At 45.2% G+C, this 21,426-nt stretch overlaps 1 protein-coding gene and 1 pseudogene across 3 annotated transcripts in view; one reads left to right on the forward strand and one right to left on the reverse strand.

Annotated features, from left to right (window-relative positions):
- LOC143112781 (calpain-5-like) overlaps positions 1–14,794 on the reverse strand; it is a 39,978-nt gene extending 25,184 nt beyond the window's left edge. The window contains exon 1 of one of the 3 annotated variants that reach the window (XM_076275076.1): positions 14,511–14,794. The gene's annotated coding sequence lies outside the window, so the exon portion shown is untranslated. Of the gene's footprint in view, positions 1–14,169; positions 14,192–14,510 lie in introns of those variants that run through there. The other 2 variants (XM_076275075.1, XM_076275077.1) reach the window with 2 other exon arrangements.
- Positions 9,292–20,972, forward strand: LOC143112149 (serine/threonine-protein kinase PAK 3-like; annotated as a pseudogene).
- Positions 20,973–21,426: the final 454 nt, after the last annotated feature.

Consider the following 21,426-nt stretch of genomic DNA (forward strand, 5'->3'; position numbering starts at 1 on the left):
TGTACACACTGTTGCTCAAAACCTAAAGCTCTTCTGTCTTAGGCTTTCTATATGTATTTCCATACAAGAGTGAAAGTTACGGTATCAACAAAGAAAAGTTGAAATACACAGTAAAAATGCAAGCAATATTGAAACCAAAAATAGTGATTTTTCCCAAATAATTTGCTGTTGTGAATACAGTATTTTACAGCAAACAAGAAAAAAAGCAAAGAAGAATACAGTAACCACCAGATGTAAATGGAGTTTTGAAAACACTGATTTTGGTTTTTTCTAAAGACAAGTGTGTGTGTGTGTGTGTGTGTGTGGGGGGGGGGGGTCGTGTACAGTATGTATTCATAGGCCTATAGACCCTTTCAACTGCAGAAACAAACAATTCTACAGTAAGCGTTCCTAAGGCATTTCTGGAGGCACAGAAAAATGTATTGAGCTAATGGTACTGTAACATGGGGACAAACAAAAATAGAGTAAAAAGACAAATTTGACATAAAGTCAACTTTTTGTAGAACATTACTGTAAGCTAAAGTCCGATTACTGTATTTTCTCTATTTTCAAAGTATCTGCATTGGTTCTGAATATTTCAACCGGAAATCCTCTAGGAGCAGATTGAAAGGGTCTATACCTATATAGAGAGTATATCTATTCATAGACCTATAAGGCAATGATTGGATGGTGTTCAGTAAAGTAAAGAGTGTTTGCACATGTGAAGAGAAAGAGTGAAGCACTGGTGATTTAGTGTGGCATTTTGATGGGTTGTGTTTGAAGAACGAAATCAAGTTACTTCCTGTTAGATTTTTGTGTGTTAGGTAGAAAATTGTGTGTGGTGTTTTGCAAAATGTGTTTTAGTCAATTGAAAACTGAGTCAAACACTGAGAATTAGTGTATGGTTTTGCAGATTTGGTGTCGGGTTATGATGTTTGAAGGACATGTTTAGAAAATTGTGTGACAAGCAAAGATTTAGTGTGTAAGCAGTTGAAAAAAACTGTAAAGTTTCTATTCTATTCTATTCTATGTTATGTCCCTATTCTATTCTACGCTATGTCCCAATTGGAGTCTCCCAATTTCATTCCAGACAAAGATGGAGGTCAAGAATTTTGAATTCGCAACATCCCTGCCATAATGGTACAGGAATGCGAGTAACATGGTTGACCTTCGACTGCGGCATGTGCAAGAGCGGCAAAAGCCCTCCTACGTTTGCTCGGCGCAGTGGCAGTTCATAGCGTAGTGCTGCTGTTTGCGCATGTAATGTTAACCCCCCTTTATGCAGGCACAGTCCCCCAAGAGCCTCTGGTGTCGAGAGTGTGTCTCAAACTCACAACTTTGGCATTTCACTTGGAATTCCAGTTAGCTAATTAATCACAAACCAGTTCACTCTTACAAAATCCACTCTCACATTGCATCACACACTCCTACACACACCTTCACACTTTCCGACAACAACCCGAAGCTCTCTAAGGCAACGCCCCATCTTAACACTGGTCATTGGTCAACTAGGGTGACATCCCATCTTACACCAGTTCAACTAGGCAAAGCCCCATCTTAGACCAGTTCATCATACAGTTCATCACATCAAAATGACTATATTCTCTCCACACTTGATTTCGGTGATACTATCTATATGTAACCGGCAGAGCCACTGCTGTATTAAGTTTGTCCTCCTGCTGTTACCGTAGCTCCTTTCCCCTTTGTCACGCCTTCCAGTTAGCTTCTAAGTGGCTAGGTTTCCTTAGCGGCAACACCACTTTCTATAAAATAACAGGCTCACCGGTAGGCCGACTAAGATCCCTGGTTTCTGTAAACACTGCCGATTCGGCTATCCTTGGTTCCCTGGGTGTTCGTCTGTGAAAGGTACGTGCTATTGCCTCATCTGCTACACGATCATATGATTGTATTTGTTTATCTAATGTTAAACTGTGGGCAACAGGTGTCCTACTGTCGCTAGACGCTTCCTAGTAGTTGGTGGGTAGATCTACTACTGAAGGTAATAGTACACTATTTTAATCATTGTTGGTTTAACGTCAGGCTACCATGTTTGTGAGGTTGTACGTATATTTAATAGCCACATTGTAACGTAGGTCTCGGGTGAAAAGACGTTTCAACGAAGCCCTGCACTGTTTACCAAGGAACCTAGCCAACAAAGGTACATTTATTTGTAACTCGTTAGGGAGAGAAATATTTGTCTGTAAACCCTTTTGCTCTTATCTATGTCTGTTTACTACCTATATGTGATTGTTGCCGCTTTAATATGATGTAGCACATGTGAGCTAATCATGTCCTCAGTCTATGATGCAAATGCCTGTCTCGCTGTATCTGACATATACTTGTGTACAGCAGTGTTCTCATGCCAGCTTGTGGTGACGAGCGCCAGGGGTCCCCTTGCCATGTTGTGTTTGCTTTTAGGATGCATTGAGGTAAAGTAGAATGATGCCTAGTGTGCATGTGTAAATACTGTCAATGGAAAACTGTTTATTTGTTGATTGTGTATTGTTTATGGATGACTGATTCTGACTGTTTTGTGTCTCCAGAACCAGTTGCCACTGCTGTTTTGCCTACTGTAAAATTAATGTAAAGTAGCTTTTGCCGTTTTGTTTGTTTTCTTTTCTGTTTAGTTGGTTTCATTTGGTATTATTTGACTTGGCCGTTACCTTTTAGCCTCCTGTTGCCTCTCTCCTTTACGGCATTAGGGCATGTGTGGTACTGGCTGCCCCAGTAGTTTGCTACCAGTAAAATCCTTCCTTCAGCTTTGCTCTACTGTTTTCTCAGTCACTGAGTGCTAACCATCCCCTCCCCCTTCTCTCTTCTCCAGAGTAATAGTGAAGCTGCTCACGGGGCAGGTCGCCGGATCTGAGTCCTCCTCTTCGCGCACTGCTCACAGTATTTTGTAGTGGTAACGTGCACCTCACCATTTGCTGTGATCACATTGTTGCAGTAGTTGTGCCTATGCGTGTGTGTGTGTATGTGTGTCTGTGTGAATAGGCACCAGAGTCAAGAGCACGAGTGTTGTGTCGGCCTCACACTTCTCCCAGGACAGGTAACTGCTCCCCATCAGCTTACCAGCTATTTCTCCACTGCTACTGTCCCAAAGAGTAATATCCCTGGTGGCAGCCATTACCACTTCCCCTTGCCGTTCACCATAGTGGGTCTGCGCTCTAGTGCTTAACCGCATAAATGGCCTTTTAAGTGAATTCCATATTAATAAAATCTTCTTTATTTTTGTACTGGAATCACGTCTCTGTCTTTACTTATCTTATCTGTGTGTCTCATCAGATATACTTGGGTTTACAACATATCTTGGTGTGAAAGGCCCCAAGTGGCGTAGTCGTGCACTTATATGTACCCTATAGGTACAGTCGGTGACAAAGTGGCGTAGTCGGCAGGAATGTAAACAGAGACGTGAATTTCATTTATTTTGTTTAGTTTTTTATTATTATTACCTCTTTATTTTGAAAGGCAATAAGCTTTATAGGTATTAAAGGCAAAACAGCAGTTGGCACGACGTGGGACCTAGAAGAGTCAACGGAAAGGCCTTTGCATCCCAGCACCCGTTCAGAAGTAACTTGGACATTGTTTTTGTTTCAGCTATGGCTGAAGAGCTGGAACAACTGAGAGAGCAGGTTCGCCAGCTTCAAGCAGACAAGGAGCGCTTGCTACAACGGGGCAATCCTGATGATGCTGTTAACCCCCCTAACCTTGTTGACCCTGTTAACCCTGTTAATCCTGTTCCTTTAGAACGGTTGGTGTATCTTCCTAGAGAACGGAAATGTCCTGTTTTCAGGGGTAGGGTGGGTATTGGTGTTGATGAATGGGTCGAAGAGGTGGATGCTTGTGTGCGTGCTAGACGCTTGGGTTCACTTGATAAAGCCTATTTTATGTTTGACTTCTTGGATGGGGAAGCTAAGGACGAAATAAGATATAGGCCAAGGGCTGACCGAGAAGACCCAGAGAAAATTGTAACTATTCTGAGAGCTTTATGGGTGCTCAAAATCTTATGTTGCCTTACAGGAGAACTTTTTTTCTAGAAAACAACTAGATGGTGAGTCCTTGCACGAGTATTCACATGCCCTCTTCTCCTTAATGGACAAAATTAAACAAGTTTCCCCTGAGTCAGTGCCCCAATCTGATCAGCTTATGCGTGACCAGTTTTTAGAACATGTCATTGATTCTGATCTCCGCAGAGAATTGAAGAGGCTTGTTCGTCAGACTCCAGGTCTGTCCATGTTGGAGGTGCGTGCTGCAGCTATCCGGTGGGAGTGCGAAGGTAGGCCCAGTGACTTCACCCGAGGTAGAAGCTATTCTGTTCCCTCCCTTTGTGCCATGCAATGTTCAAGGTCCCAGTTCAGTAACCCCTCTCCCCCTGTCAATACTGCTAGCTCAGATATGGCAGAGTTGCGCACCATGCTGCTGAAGCAGCAAGAACAGATTAATTAGTTGACTAGCGCATTGACCACCTTACAGGGGGCAGCGCACCAGGCAAGGCCTAGTCATCCATCCCCTGTTATCTGTAGGCGATGCCAGAAATCCGGTCATTATGCCCGAGAGTGTGACAATGAGCGAGTTGTTGCCAGACAGAACCCCGCTACTCAGTCCCAAGCTCGGGCTAACTCCGTCTCTGTCACGTTGGGAGGGGACCTGAACGGCTCTCAGGTTGAGAACCCAGCAAGCCATTCTGTAACCTCCCTTGTTGCACAGTGCCCTAAGGTAGCTGTAAGAGTAGGGGGAGTAGTCGTTAATTGTCTTCTGGACACCGGGTCCATGGTATCCACAATGGTGGAAGGTTTCTTTTTGCAGAATTTCAAAGATAAGCTCCAACAATGTCATTGGTTGCAGCTTCGTGCTGCAAATGGCCTGGACATACCCTACACGGGTTATGCAGAGTTAACAGTTGAAGTACTGGGTAAGGTAATTCCTCAACGGGGTTGGCTAGTGGTAAAGGATCCCCCAGGTCAGTCTTCTTCCCCCATAGTGCCTGGTGTGCTAGGAATGAATGTAATTCGTGAGTGTTATGATGAGCTTTTTGGTCAGCATGGTCCTTCACTATTCGATCTCCCACCGGTGGTTCATGCATCACCTCCATGGCGGCATGCTTTACAACATTGCCACCAAGATCAGCTCAGGTCTCCTCGAGGTAAAACGGGTGTTGCCAAAGTCAGAGGCCGCAGGCCCATCCACATACCTGGAGGTACTGTTAAGTTGATAGCTGCTACCTGCTCACCCCAATTTTGTAATTCACCTGTTTTGCTCGAGCCAGATGGCAGTCCCTTACCTGAGGGTCTCCTCGTTTCACCTGCCCTGATTCATGTAGAACAAAGTACCGCCTTTGTACCTGTTGTCAATGTGGGATTCACTCAGGCTACACTCTACCCCAGTACAATAGGTCAGTTGGTCCATGCCACAGTTGAGGGTCTTCCAGCAGGGATTTCAGAGCTTCCTGCAGAGATTGATACTGTTACAGCCACCATTCAGTCCCATACTGGGCAGATTAGCCCTGTAAAACAGCAGATACAGGCCATTGACTTGTCTGTGCTGTCGGAATCCAAGCAAGACAGAGTAAGGGCGTTTTTGCTCAAACATGAGTCAGTTTTTTCTGCTTTTGAGGGTGACCTTGGTTGTACTAAGCTTATCTCACATGATATTCCTTTGCTCGACGATAAGCCTATTAGGCAGCGATACAGGCGTCTCCCACCCTCTGATTATGAAGCAGTAAAGGCCCATTTGCGACAACTATTAGATGGCCAAGTCATCCGGGAAAGTTGTAGCCCCTATTCCTCTCCCATTGTCCTGGTGAGAAAGAAGGATGGTAGCCTTCGCATGTGTGTCGATTACAGACAGCTTAACAGCCAGACTCGGAAGGATGCCTTCCCCCTTCCCCGCATCGAGGAGTCCTTGGATGCACTGTCTGGAGCTCAGTGGTTCTCCACGCTAGATCTGGCTAGCGGCTACAACCAGGTACCCGTAACTGAACAAGACCGCCCGAAGACTGCCTTCTGTACGCCCTTCGGGCTGTTTGAGTTCAATCGCATGCCCTTTGGGCTGTGTAATGCTCCAGGGACCTTTCAAAGGTTGATGGAAAGAATGTTTGGGGCACAGCACTGTCAGTCCCTCCTACTGTACTTGGATGACATTATTGTGTTTTCTTCCAGTGTGGACGAGCACATAAACCGACTAGATCTGGTATTAAGCCGCCTCCAGAAAGAAGGGCTGAAGGCGAAACTGGAGAAATGCTGTTTCTTCAGGGAGGAAGTCCAGTATCTAGGTCACCTCGTCTCTCGTGAGGGAGTGTCCACAGATCCAGCCAAGGTGTCTGCTGTTGCCAACTGGCCCCACCCTACCAACGTCTCAGAACTGCGGTCCTTCCTTGGTTTTGCTGGATACTATAGACCAGTGGTCTCAAACACCCGGCCCGCGGGCCAAATCCGGCCCGTGTCCAGCCCAATTCCGGCCCGCGACGTATGTCAAAATAATAATGTAATCCGGCCCTTGAGGCTATTTTTAATTGCGACAAACAACGATACTGATTAAAATAGACGATAGATCCAAGTACGGTGACAAATCTCATTTGTAGCCTACTCTGCTCCACTATGTGGTAGACATCCAGAGCTTGATTCAAACCCAAAATCGCTACGCAAAGTTTTCAGGAAATATTTGTATTACACGCGAGAAACACAAAGACGTGCATTTGTAATGACGCGGGAGCGATGCAGGCCATAGTTTTGCACAAATTGAAGCAGAAATAGGCCTACAACTAATGTTGAAAACCGTTCACGTGTGATGAAGTCTTAGGTAGGCTATGTTATTCACCTATTCTGATTCTGAAGGAGAATATCCTTTTGGAGATTATGATCGATCGTCTATTGACAGTGATATTGACAGTGGTATTGACGGTGCGTCTGTGAATGGAGGTACGTCTTTGCGTGTATACGACGGTGTCCACTAAGCAGCATACCATGCTTATTTCGACCCTCTGCCCAACATAGCTTGGAGGTTGCAGTGGTAATCGTGATGATAGTGTCCGTAATGGACGTGGTACAGACAGCAGGGCTAGTAGAAATAGGGCTCTAAAGAACTACAAAGTCACCCGCAATATGATGCGAACTTCTGGGTACTCAGATTACCCGCGATAGGAACTGATTTGACCAGAATACTTTATTGTAGGCCTTGTGGTTTAGTAATAGATTACTAAACCATATACATCTTAGGTGTTGGTATACATCTTAGGTGTTTTCCTGTTAATTTGTATGTGGGTAATATGAAAAAAAGGAAAGTAAACCTGCTCAAATATGTTCATCCAGTATTTACTGAAAGGTGCATAATTTGAGGTGCTTGCCATCCAGTGGCAAATTAGATGGGTACATTTACCCCCTTCATAAACTTTTGTTTATACTCAGTGGACATTTACAGTAGGACTTTATCTCTGACCACTTTCAAGCCATGGCCTTTTGAAATTTTGATATAAAAATCCAATGGTGTTGCTTTTTTAACCCTGACGCCTAGTTTGCCAGGTTTAAAAAAGTTACAAGAGGAAAATATTTTTATTTGGTGTGAAACACACACATACCTGTTTTTATGCTTTTTGTTTGTTTTATAATTTGTATTAATATTTATTTTATCATTATTTTATTTATAAGCTAGGGTTGCTAGCACAGGTGTCTAAAACTAGATAAAAACACTTGCACTTTCTGTTTGCAGTTTTGTGTGGTATTTGAAAAAAAGAACATTGCATTTTCAGAAATAGCCGGCCCTCCAATCAGATGACGTTGGCAGAAGTGGCCCCCAGCTCATTTGAGTTTGAGACCCCTGCTATAGACGGTTTGTAGAGGGTTTTTCTAAACTAGCGGCCCCATTGCACCGCCTGGTTGCTGACCTGGCTGGGACTAAAACGCGGAAGGGCCAAGGAATGCGACTGGACGGAGCTTGGACGGATGCTTGCGAGACCAGTTTCCAGGAGCTGAAGGGGAGATTGGTGAGTGCACCCACCCTTGCCTTTGCCAACTTTAATCTCCCGTTTCTGCTTGAGGTGGATGCCAGTCATACTGGGCTTGGAGCGGTGTTGTCTCAGGAGCAGGAGGGCAAGGTCCGACCAATTGCCTACGCCAGTCGCAGCCTGAACCCTGCAGAAAGGAATTACAGCTCCATGAAGTTGGAATTTCTCGGGATGAAATGGGCGATGACGGAGAAGTTCCGGGAATACCTGTGGGGCCAGCACTGCACTGTCTGGACGGATAATAATCCGTTGAGTCACCTAGAGACAGCCAAGCTGGGTGCTACGGAGCAGCGATGGGTAGCCGAGCTGTCTGCCTTCAACTACAACATCCGATATCGGCCTGGTCGTACCAACAAAAATGCTGACTCCTTGTCCAGGCAGACTCCCGTAGCGGTACCAGGACCAAGTATAGGGTCCTATGCAGTAAGGGACCGCTATACCTGTGCCTGTGCATCAAGCTGCCCGAAGACAAGAGCAGCTCCAAGTGACCCAAACAGCCATATCTGTCTTCCCCTCCCGTACCACTGACGACCTGAGGATGCTGCAAGAGGCAGACCCTACCATCGGCACCTTCCTTCCTTTCTGGCAAACCAAGAAGCCACCAAACTCTACCACTCGGGAAGGGTTATCGGGACCCACTAGGGTGCTGTTACGGCAGTGGGACAGGATTGTGGGAATCACTGGTCTGATCTACCGCCGAATGCACCGGCCTGATGGGGGCGAAGAAGTTCTTCAACTCCTGTTGCCAGCGTGTCTTAAGGATGAAGTTCTGCAGCAGCTTCATAATGACCATGGCCATCAGGGCATTGAACGTACCACAGAACTTGTACGACAGAGATGCTATTGGCCCGGAATGGGGGCGGACATCAAACGGTGGTGTCAGAACTGTGCGGGGTGTACCCTTGCCAGATCAGCCCAGCCCAAACTCCATGCACCTATGGGACATCTGCTGGCGTCCCATCCAAATCAAATACTGGCGGTGGATTTTACCTTTCTGGAGCCTGCGACGGATGGTAGGGAACAGGTCTTGATTATGACTGACGTCTTTTCGAAATTCACACAGGCAGTGCCAACCCGAGACCAGAGGGCAACAACCGTGGCCAGCATACTTGTCCGGGAGTGGTTCTTTCGATTTGGCGTCCCTGCTCGCATCCACTCGGACCAGGGCCGCAGCTTCGAGAACGCTGTAGTCTACCAGCTGTGCAGTCTGTATGGAGTTCAGAAGACCCGTACGACGCCTTACCACCCACAGGGCAATGGTCAGTGTGAGCGGAGTGAGTGACTGGGTGCGAGAACACCAGCGGCGTCTTCAGATGGCCTTCCATGGTGCCAGGGAACGTCTGCAAGCCGCTGCGTTAAGGAGGAAGGAACAACACGACCACAGGCCCCAGAGTGACCCCTTGGCAGAAGGACAGCTGGTCTACCTGAGAAACTGCACCGTGAGGGGGCGCACGAAAATCCAGGATGCTTGGAGTCCCACCATACATCAAATTGTCCGTGCACCAGGTCCTGGTGGAGTGGTGTACTCCGTTGCGCCTGTGCATGATCTTAGCCAGATTCGACAAGTGCACCAGACCATGTTGAAGCCTGCCCATCCTGAGCCGGACACAGCACCCCCCCGCATGCCAACGGAACCTCAGGCCGTGGTGAGTAGACCAGCAGAAGACGATGAACGTGGCCAGTGGGTCCTCGTTCGCTCCCCCGGAGGCCAGGCGCAGTCTGTCCAGCTGCCAGTCGCCCCTTGCCCTGGATACTCTGAAACAGCCAGGCTCCAAGTCGAGGCGAGTCCACCTGGTCCACCTGCATTGCCTGCCTTGCCTGCTCCTACTCAAGTTGCCCCCATTGCGGCTGACCCGGCCACCAGTACAGTAGCTCCACGGAGGACGACTCGTGCCACAGCTGGAACACATGTGAACCCTCATCATCTCCCAGTGTCCATGGTGAGTAGGGCAGCTGGGGCTATGGACCCCCGGGTGTTTCGATCTAACAGTAGGGTGACTGCAGTTTTCCGACCTTGGTGTTAAGGCTAATCTGTATGGGTTGGGTTTTCTTCTCTGGGTGTTTTGGGCCTCTTTGATCTTATCTGCAGGACACCGATAACAAATGGGGGGGGTAGAAGAATGTATCCGGCAGAGCCACTGCTGTATTAAGTTTGTCCTCCTGCTGTTACCGTAGCTCCTTTCCCCTTTGTCACGCCTTCCAGTTAGCTTCTAAGTGGCTAGGTTTCCTTAGCGGCAACACCACTTTCTATAAAATAACAGGCTCACCGGTAGGCCGACTAAGATCCCTGGTTTCTGTAAACACTGCCGATTCGGCTATCCTTGGTTCCCTGGGTGTTCGTCTGTGAAAGGTACGTGCTATTGCCTCATCTGCTACACGATCATATGATTGTATTTATTTGTTTATCTAATGTTAAACTGTGGGCAACAGGTGTCCTACTGTCGCTAGACCCTTCCGAGTAGTTGGTGGGTAGATCTACTACTGAAGGTAATAGTACACTATTTTAATCATTGTTGGTTTAACGTCAGGCTACCATGTTTGTGAGGTTGTACATATATTTAATAGCCACATTGTAACGTAGGTCTTGGGTGAAAAGACGTTTCAACGAAGCCCTGCACTGTTTACCAAGGAACCTAGCCAACAAAGGTACATTTATTTGTAACTCTCGTTAGGGAGAGAAATATTTGTCTGTAAACCCTTTTGCTCTTATCTATGTCTGTTTACTACCTATATGTGATTGTTGCCGCTTTAATATGATGTAGCACATGTGAGCTAATCATGTCCTCAGTCTATGATGCAAATGCCTGTCTCGCTGTATCTGACATATACTTGTGTACAGCAGTGTTCTCACGCCGGCTTGTGGTAACGAGCGCCAGGGGTCCCCTTGCCATGTTGTGTTTGCTTTTAGGATGCATTGAGGTAAAGTTAAATGATGCCTAGTGTGCATGTGTAAATACTGTCAATGGAAAACTGTTTATTTGTTGATTGTGTATTGTTTATGGATGACTGATTCTGACTGTTTTGTGTCTCCAGAACCAGTTGCCACTGCTGTTTTGCCTACTGTAAAATTAATGTAAAGTAGCTTTTGCCGTTTTGTTTTTTCTTTTCTGTTTAGTTGGTTTCATTTGGTATTATTTGACTTGGCCGTTACCTTTTAGCCTCCTGTTGCCTCTCTCCTTTACGGCATTAGGGCATGTGTGGTACTGGCTGCCCCAGTAGTTTGCTACCAGTAAAATCCTTCCTTCAGCTTTGCTCTACTGTTTTTTCAGTCACCGAGTGCTAACCATCCCCTCCCCCTTCTCTCTTCTCCAGAGTAATAGTGAAGCTGCTCACGGGGCAGGTCGCCGGATCTGAGTCCTCCTCTTCGCGCACTGCTCACAGTATTTTGTAGTGGTAACGTGCACCTCACCATTTGCTGTGTGCCATTGTTGCAGTAGTTGTGCCTATGCGTGTGTGTGTGTCTGTGTGAATAGGCACCAGAGTCAAGAGCACGAGTGTTGTGTCAGCCTCAAACTTCTCCCAGGACCGGTAACTGCTCCCCATCAGCTTACCAGCTATTTCTCCACTGCTACTGTCCCAAAGAGTAATATCCCTGGTGGCAGCCATTACCACTTCCCCTTGCCGTTCACCATAGTGGGTCTGCACTCTAGTGCTTAACCGCATAAATGGCCTTTTAAGTGAATTCCATATTAATAAAATCTTGTTTATTTTTGTACTGGAATCACGTCTCTGTCTTTACTTATCTTATCTGTGTGTCTCATCAGATATACTTGGGTTTACAACATATCTTGGTGTGAAAGGCCCCAAGTGGCGTAGTCGTGCACTTATATGTACCCTATAGGTACAGTCGGTCACATATAGAACTGCATGTAAGGGCACTCTTGCCAAACTGGACACACTCTATCACTCTGCTGTCCGTTTTGCTACAAATGCCCCCCCTCAACACCCACCACTGCAGTCTTTACTCTATGGTAAATTGGCCATCACTTCACACTCGTCGTCATTTTCACTGGCTCACTCTTATTTACAAGACCCTCCTTCAATGGACACCGCCCTACCTGTCCCGCCTGCTGCAACAACCCATCACATATAACACCCGGTCCTCTCTGTCCCACATCCTGCTAACAACCCCTAAAACCAGATCCACACTCGGTCTTCCATCATTCCAGTCAGCTGCTCCCGTTGACTGGAATGCACTACAAAAACACCTCAAACTGGTCAAATTAATTTCCATCTCAGCCTTCAAAGACACCATCTCGCACCTTCTCACAGATTCCTGCAGCTTCCCCTCCATCTAACCCTCCTCTCAATCAATTGTTTTCTTTTTATGTTTTCATAATTGTTATTTTTATTTATATTCTGTGCTGTTTATGTAATCCTGTTCTTTGCTCGTGCCTGTATGTCTGAGTAGTTTTATGTTAACCCTGTGGGTCCCTGTTGCTGTCTTGTTGTATGTCTGCACAGCTGTGTTTGTGTACTGTTGCTTCTCTATCCTTTTTCACTGCCCCTTTCCCCTTCTGTTCCAAGAAGCTTGTGTTTCTTGTCAGGCCATCACTGTAAATAAGAACTTTTTCTTAATGATCTGCCTGGTTAAATAAAGGTAAAAAAACCCAAAACAATTATAACTCTGGACAAACTCCAGGGAAACCCCCATTCATACAAACATGGCAATTCATGGACACTTTATGGCCAAAATCACATGACCCTCATGCTGCTTTAGGTAGTTTCCAGGCCAGACAATAGATAACTCAGGCGTTAGGCACAATCCACTCTACATCCTTCAGTCTCTCTCACTGGCCTAACCTACATCTCCTGATGGGAATTATGTGTGTTTGTGTGTGTGTGTGTGTGTGTGTGTGTTAGAGTGTGTTAAGAGTGTGTACGAGTGAGCAGATATTCTTTGCAGAGGCAATGCGTAGCATATGGACTTGTCTGTCTCAGGGAGATACCCAGCATCTTTACAATGGTCTTTATGAGAGAGCTGTTCATGGAAAGAGCAAGTAGGATGCACAGAAATGCCAGTTGCATTACTTAGAACCTCAGATACGGAGAGAAGCCACAATTTAATAATTTGTTACAATTTAATCCTTAACATGCTCTCTCACACTAACACAATCTCTCACACTAACACACACACTTACACTGTAACACACACTTACACTAACACACTGTAACAAATGATCTCACATTAACGTACACTCTTACATACTTGCAATGTAACACACTCTTACACTAACACACACTCTTACACAGTAACATACACTTTCACATGTTTACAATGTAACACACACTTTCACATGTTTACAATGTAACATACACTTTCACATGTTTACAATGTAACACACACTTTCACATGTTTACAATGTAACACACACTTTCACATGTTTACAATGTAACACACACTTTCACATGTTTACAATGTAACACACACTTTCACACTAACAGAGACATTGTCACACAGACTGTTACACTGCCACACTCACTCTGACTCTGTCACACACACTCTCATACGAACACACTCTGACTCTAACACACACTCACTCTTACACTATAACACACACTCTTACACCGACAAATACTGATACACACCCTTACAATGTAACAGGTCATGTCAGCACAAGTTGACAAATAAATAAATTCTATAATTAATACAAAAGCACCAGACACCACACCCACACCCACGCACACACACACACACACACAAACACACACATACACACACACACACACACACACAGCACCTGGAGAGGGATGCGTCTGAATGGGGTGTCTAAAGAGTGTTGGCCTCAGGCAGGTCGTGATGGAGAGATGGCAACCGCCACACGACCTCCTTTTCAACACACACCACAGGAATGCTCCCTTCCGCTACATTTTACAGCCAACTGCACTACATTTTCACACACAGAAACACACAGACCCTCTTTCCCTGTCTCTCTCTCCCTCCCTCTCTCTATCATACTGTCTCTGTATCTGTGAGATTATTTCCAGGAAGCACACATGCACAGGTACAGTATATGATCTGAAACAGTCTGTATATAGTAACAGATCAAAGAGAGAGAGAGAGAGCGAGAGAAAGAAAGAGAGAGAGAGAAAGAGAGAGAGAAAGAACGGAGTGTTTGTAAAGACATTGAAGAGAGAGAAAAGAGATTGAAGAGAGAAACGCTATACTCTTGGCTCACAGTGTAACATACCTGATCCATATTTTTGGTTTCTGTTACGCTATGCTCAGTGATAGGCAACTCCACACACACACGCAGACACACACACACACACAGAAAAGCAGGTAGATTAGACAGACAGGTGTATACTGCAGACTGCCACACACACACACACTAGTGGACCACAGAGAAACCTCCCTCTCCTTGTTCAGAATCACAACTGTTTAAACTATCTACAGTCAGTCCACGGCCCCTGTTGACTCTCTCTCTCTCTCTCTCTCTGTCTGTGTTTAAGTTGGTTTGAGAGAGAGAGAGGGAGAGAGAGAGAGAGAGAGAGAGAGAGAGAGAGAGAGATAAAGAGTAAAGAGACATACCTGTCGACAGATTGCTTGTTTCACCTCGATATCGGCGTCCAACAGAAGTTGAAACTCCAAGAGCAAAGTCAAGTGAGGGTGTGTGTGTGTGTGTTTATGTGTGTGTGTGCGTGCGTGTAAGGGTGTGGCCACAGTGCTCTGTCAAGTTGTGACGTGCCCTGTCCCCCTCCCCCTCCACATAGTACCTGTTACCGCATACCTCAGCTTCTACCTGAAGAGGGTGACAAGACAAGATGCTAACGACCTGCAGCTCCACACAAACCACACAATTACTACATTACGTCTACAGGACTAATGCAGTGAAACTCATTGAACACATCCACAAAAGAAAAACAACAAAAGCCCAACCCCTCCCAGTCTCCCTCCCCCTTATCTCTCTCTCACTCTGTCTTTCACTTACCTCATCGTCCTGTCCACAAACCTGTCAGACATGTTTCTGTTTGTGTGTGTGTGTGTGTGTGTGTGTGTGCATGTCTGTGTGTGAATGGGTGCCAGCGGCTGGCTCTTGCTGGTTCATTCCAGACCCTTTTTTTAGATAAGTGAGTGTGTGTGTGTGTGTGTGTGTGTGTGTGTGTGTGTGTGTGTGTGTGTGTGTGTGCGTGTGTGTGGTTGCGTGTTCATGTGTGGCTGTGTGTGTGAAATGTGGTTCACCTAGATAGATAGATAGATAGATAGATAGATACTTTATTGATCCCCTACGGCTGAATGAAACAGAGGCTGTATTTAGAGTCTGTGTGTGTCTGACCTGCACCAGCCTCTTATCTTACAGCCACCGTACTTCCACTGACCATATCAAAGTGCTATTTATGCACATGGATTTTGTGTGTGTGTGCGTGTGTGTGTGTGTGTGTGTGTGTGTGTGTGAATGATTACCAAGTGTGCGAGTGAGAAACCTATAGCATTTGCATCTTCCCCGTTACACAGAGGTCTTTCTGCTAAAATATGCTGTAATATGGTCATCTGGTCTAATGGAACAGTAGAGAGAACAGGAGATCTGTGTTTAATTTAACCCCATAGAAGGCAGTGACTCACCGCTCACATCCTCTACAGGGTTACTGCTATAATATCTATAGAAAAGACTATAGACTATTATATCTATATCTATAGAAAAGACTATATTATATTTATAGAATAGTTATACCACATTATTATATTCATAGAAGAGTTATTATGATAATACTATCATAATATGATAATATGATAATACTCGTTATTATGATAATACTATATTACTTATAGAATAGTTATGAGACATTTTTTTACTGTATGTATATAATAGTTACGAGAACATATTTATAGAATAGTTATGAGACTATATTTTAATACAATTTTTACCATATTTTAATGATAAATATATATGTTTTATTTTTAAAGAATAGTTAAGAGATGGCTCATTTGTGAAACAAAGACCCATGGAGTCATGGTTAAAGTGACTGCTGCTGATGATGCTAATTCTCATGACAGTGTACCGATGTAGTGAACTCTCTTTCTTCTTCTGCTTAGCAATGCTGCCACCTGGTGGAACTTACAGACTCGGCCACAAATATACAGATCCTCCTCTCCTACCAGAAACAAATAGAAACAAATGCTGTTTCTGTTTTAGTGCAAGAAAAATACTTATACAAGCACAATTTCTGTCAATACTGGATTATGGTGATATTTTATAATATCATGCATGCAAATCAATCTTCTCTGAAAATGCAGGATTCAGTATACCATGCAGCACTAAGATTCATACATAATTCTAGCTTTTGTACTAATCACTGTAGCTTGTACGAGAGTGTTGGTTGGCCTTCCTTGGACAATTGCAGGTTGGAGATTGGTATATTTTTCTTTATATGGCCATACTATGTGAACTGCTTCCTTACTTATGTTCTCTCCTGACTCCTAAAGTCACCACCAGGAAATTTAATCTCCGATCATATGGGCAAATCATGTATGACATTCCCTGAGCGCTTTCTTCGGTGAAAGTGCCTTTAAAGTTTTTACACCCTCATCCTGGTATCCAGAATCTTCTAAAATTAGACTACCTACCAACAATGACACAGTTTATAGGATAAAAGACCATTTGAGTACTACATTTTATTTTATATTTATTTTATTGGTTTATTTGATAGGGACCATGTATATTTATGAACATTGTATAAAAAACACCATGTAAATATGCCAGAGTAACAAAAAATAACTACTTTTCATCTGCAGTCCTAGGCAGGTGACAGAGGACAAACATAGAGACAGCCAGCAGTCATACAGCACTCATACATTATAAATTCAACATACACATAATGGTGACATACATTGACAAAACAAACAAACAAAACAAAACAGAAATACATGATGACAAAGACATTATTCATCCACCTCTATACTGCATTCAGTTTAACAGTGTATGGGTGTATATACTGGACACGAGGTACGTCAATCTCTCCACTCCTCTCTCTCCTCCAAACATCCTTCACTCCACTCCTCTCCTCTTCATCTCTCTCTCCTCCAAACATCCTTTTCTCCCTCTCTCTTTCCCCCCGACCCCTTGTGCATGTTGGTCCTCAGTTTGGGGTTAATCATCTTATTTTGCATATTTCCCGCGAAAAGTAACTGACTCAGAAACATGATATATGCGTGATGGATATAATTTTATGATGTAAATCATTTGAGATTTTTTGGTGTCACGCCTCCACACACACACACACACACACACACACACACACACACACACACACACACACACACACACACACACACACTGTCACAGGTGGCTACAAAGCAGATGAACCTCCTGCAGCAGCCCAAGAAGGAGCTGATCATCAACGAGATCCTGGTCATGAGGGAAAACAAGAGCCCAAACATCGTCAACTACCTGGACAGGTAGGTCTATCACCTGTCTCCGCCCGAGGCCTCAAGAGGTGGTCTGGCCTCCGTCTGGCCCTCGGCTCTATTTTTGTGAAGAGGCCCCCGACCTCCATGACGGAGCAGAAACCGTTTACTGATATTTTAACAAACATTTATAGTTACCATAAAGCAGAGGTGTAGTCTTGTTAGCTGTAGTGGGTATACTGTGATGTAGTCTAGTTAGCTGTAGTGGGTAGCCGTTGGGGCAGCCTCGGCCTACTGGTTAGTGCTACGGACTTGTAACCGGAGGGTTGCTGGTTCGAACCCTGACTAGTTGGAACGGCTGAAGTGCCCTTGAGCAAGGCACCTAACCCCTCACTGCTCCCCGAGCACGCTGTAGCAGGCAGCTCACTGCGTCGGGATTGGTGTGTGCTTCACCTCACTGTGTGTTCACGGTGTGCTGAGTGTGTTTCACTAATTCACGGATTGGGATAAATGCAGAGAACAAAATTTCCCTCACGGGATCAAAAGAGTATATATACTTATACTTACTTATACTTGGGTATACTGTGATGTAGTCTTGTTAGCTGTAGTGGGTATACTGTGATGTAGTCTTGTTAGCTGTAGTGGGTATACTGTGATCAACCCCAAATGTTAATACATATCCTTGCCTATTTTTAGTGGGTATACTGAGATGGTCATGCTTTTGAAGTGGGTATACTGCGTAGTCCTGCGTATCACGTAGACTACACCACTGCCATAAAGTCTAGTTACAACAGCTGTTGGTGGAATCTGTACACACAAGCCTCAGTGGACACAGCCTAGCCTGCAGGAGACTTGGAAACACCACTGTTTCCATGGTTATAGGGAAACTTGTGGAATGCAAGTTAAAGGAGAACATGAACATGGGGGCTCCTGAACGTGCCCCCAGAGTGTAGTACTGTAGCTACCTGGCTTTTCTAGATGTTGGCTGCAGCAACTCGAGCTAGGTGAAACCTATTGTTTTTTTTTCTTTTCGTACTGACAGCACTCAGTGTCCCCGAGAAACAGAAATCTATGTGAAAAATTGCCAGAATTCTCCTTAACGCGACCAGGCATGAGTTTTCCCAACAGAGCAGTTTTCCCAGCAGTGCCCAAAAAAGCTCTCCAAAAGCCTCAGCACTGACAGTGCCAGGGTCAAGAGATTGGGCAGACTGCTTACCTACAGTATGTGTGTGTGTGTCTCTGTGTGTGTGTGTGTGTGTGTGTGTGTGTGTGTGTGTGTGTGTGTGTGTGTGTGTGTGCATGTGTGTGTGTGTGTGTGTGTGTGTGTGTGTGTGTGTGTGTGTGTGTGTGCGTGCATGTGTGTGTGTGTGTTTCTCCAGCTACCTGGTGGGAGATGAGCTGTGGGTTGTTATGGAATACCTGGCTGGGGGTTCATTAACAGACGCTGTCACGGAAACATGCATGGATGAAGGACAGATTGCAGCTGTGTGTCGAGAGGTGAGAACACACACACGCACACACACACACACACACACAACCAACACTCGAAACCACTCACTCTCTCACACACACATACTCATAAACACCACAACATGGATAAAAACACTCACACACACCTCAAAGTGAGATTGTATATTCATATAACCCATAACTAACCGTGTGTGTGTGTGTGTGTGCTCATAGTGCCTGCAAGCCTTGGAATTCCTCCACAGTAACCAAGTGATTCATATTGATATAAAAAGTGACAACATTCTCCTGGGAATGGATGGATCTGTTAAACTGAGTAAGTAACTTACACACACACACACACACACACACACACCTCTACATGATCTGGCGTGGGGTGCCGTAGCTGGTCTCACACACACACACACACACACACACACACACACACACACACACACACACACACAGCTTCTCATACATACCTCCACACACATACACCTTTTTTAATCATATCCTTATATCCTAACATATAGAACTACAACCACAAGCAATGGTCATCATTTCATGTGTTCATGAGACACTTTATTTTTCTCACACTCTCAGGCACACACACACACATACTGTACACACACACACACACACACACACACACACACACATACAAATGCACACTCATTTTAAAGTCCTCCTGTCTCGTCTACAGCGGATTTCGGCTTCTGCACCCAGATCAGTCCAGAGCAGTCGAAGCGGAACACCATGGTAGGCACACCCTATTGGATGGCTCCCGAGGTCGTGACCCGGAAGAGCTACGGCCCAAAGGTCGACATCTGGTCACTCGGCATCATGGCCATAGAGATGGTGGAGGGAGAGCCACCGTATTTGAATGAAAATCCCTTAAGGGTGAGTTAGAAATTAGAATTACACCGTACCTGAATGAGAAGTTAAGGGTAAGTTAGCCAAGCACTCTTGGCAATAAATGATCCTCTCTCTCTCATACAGTGCCTATAAAATGTACCCCCCCCCCTCCCCCTGCCTCCCAGGCTCTGTATCTCATAGCCACAAATGGAACGCCGGAACTTCAGTCCGGATCGGCTGTCGTCCGTGTTCCGAGATTTCCTGAAGAGGTGTCTGGAGATGGACGTGGAAAGGCGAGGATCGGCGAAAGAACTGCTGCAGGTTAGAGAGCACACCCAGAGGTTGACCAACACATACACACACATACACACACACACACACACACACACACACTCTCTCTCTCTCGTACATGCAAAGACTAAAGCACTAAACCAGCACACATACTGAATACTGTGCATGAATGAACACACACAAACTTGAACCTGTCTCTCCTTCTGTCCGCAGCACTCATTCCTGAAGCTAGCGAAGCCCCTGTCCAGCCTAACCCCACTCATCATAGCAGCCAAGGAGGCCATCAAGAACAGCAGCCGTTAGCTGCCTGCTAACAAACAGTAAACGACACCAACGGACAGCGGCACATGCTAACAGCTAAGAACTGCTGGCTATTGATGAGGAAAGGCTGCTATTGCTATCAGCAAGCTGGCAGCAGCAGAATACTATGCGAACAGATGGCTGAGAACATGAAAAAGATAGCTGCTATCGTTAACTGCTAACAGTTACGGCCAATGGTTTAGTCGTGCATATATTAGCGAAAAAGACATTACCACCAATCGCTACCGGAAAGCAACAACTCTGACATGTGCATACTGTTAGCTGTTATCGCTAACAGCTAACTACCAGCAGCTAACAATAATGGTTACATTTTTGTGGAAAATTTTTGGATAGCCTCTCTAACAGCCAATGAGCTGTGGACACAAACAGACTGATGCTCTAGTAAATGGCTACCAGCTTCTCAAGGTGTATGTGGAGGTCCACCCAATGGTAGAGAAACCACACACACACACACACACACACACACACACACACACACACACACAGTCCTGCTCAAACACCCAGACACACACACTAAAGAAATGGATGCTAAAAAATAGCCTTCTTAATTCGTTCCTCAATATAAAGTATAGGCCTACCTGCATGAATTCTGTTCAACCATATACTATTACAAGAAGTGTGTGTGTGTTTGTGTGTGTGTGTGTGTGTGTGTGTGTGTGTGTTTATGTGTGTGAGTGTCCGCACACACGTCTTTGTGTTTCCAACCACTTTTGTTTTGTTTTGTTGTTTTGTGTGTGTGTAAGTCTTTTTAGGCTACTTGTCTTAACATCTTACTATTTATTTTCTTGGCTGTATTTATTTGTTTTGTGCTGCATGTGTCTGTGTGTGTGTGTGTGTGTGTGTGTGTGTGTGTGTGTGTGTGTGTGTGTGTGTGTGTGTGAGATAGAGAGAGTTGGGTGAGCATATTTGTGTGTTGAGTAGTGGGCTACCTCATGATTTGGTGCTGTGAATGCTGGAGTTGGGTATTTACTTACCTCAGCTTTGCGATCCATGTGTGTGTGTGTATGTGTGTGTGTGCGTGCGTGTATGTGTGTATGTGTGTGTGTGTGTGTGTGTGCGTGTATGTGTGTGTGTGTGTGTGTGTGCGTGTGCGTGTGTGTGTGCGTGTGCGTGTGAGTGTGATTGAACCAAAATGTGTCTATATGGCTTCTTTCTTCATGGTATCCTGGAGTTGCTCCTGGTCTTTGGG

Source organism: Alosa pseudoharengus, unplaced genomic scaffold (assembly GCF_046254945.1).
Source record: "Alosa pseudoharengus isolate Yale_2024_CS ecotype anadromous, Long Island Sound unplaced genomic scaffold, YU_APseudo_1.1 YU_APseudo_1.1_scf_8, whole genome shotgun sequence".
Lineage (NCBI taxonomy): Eukaryota > Metazoa > Chordata > Actinopteri > Clupeiformes > Clupeidae > Alosa > Alosa pseudoharengus.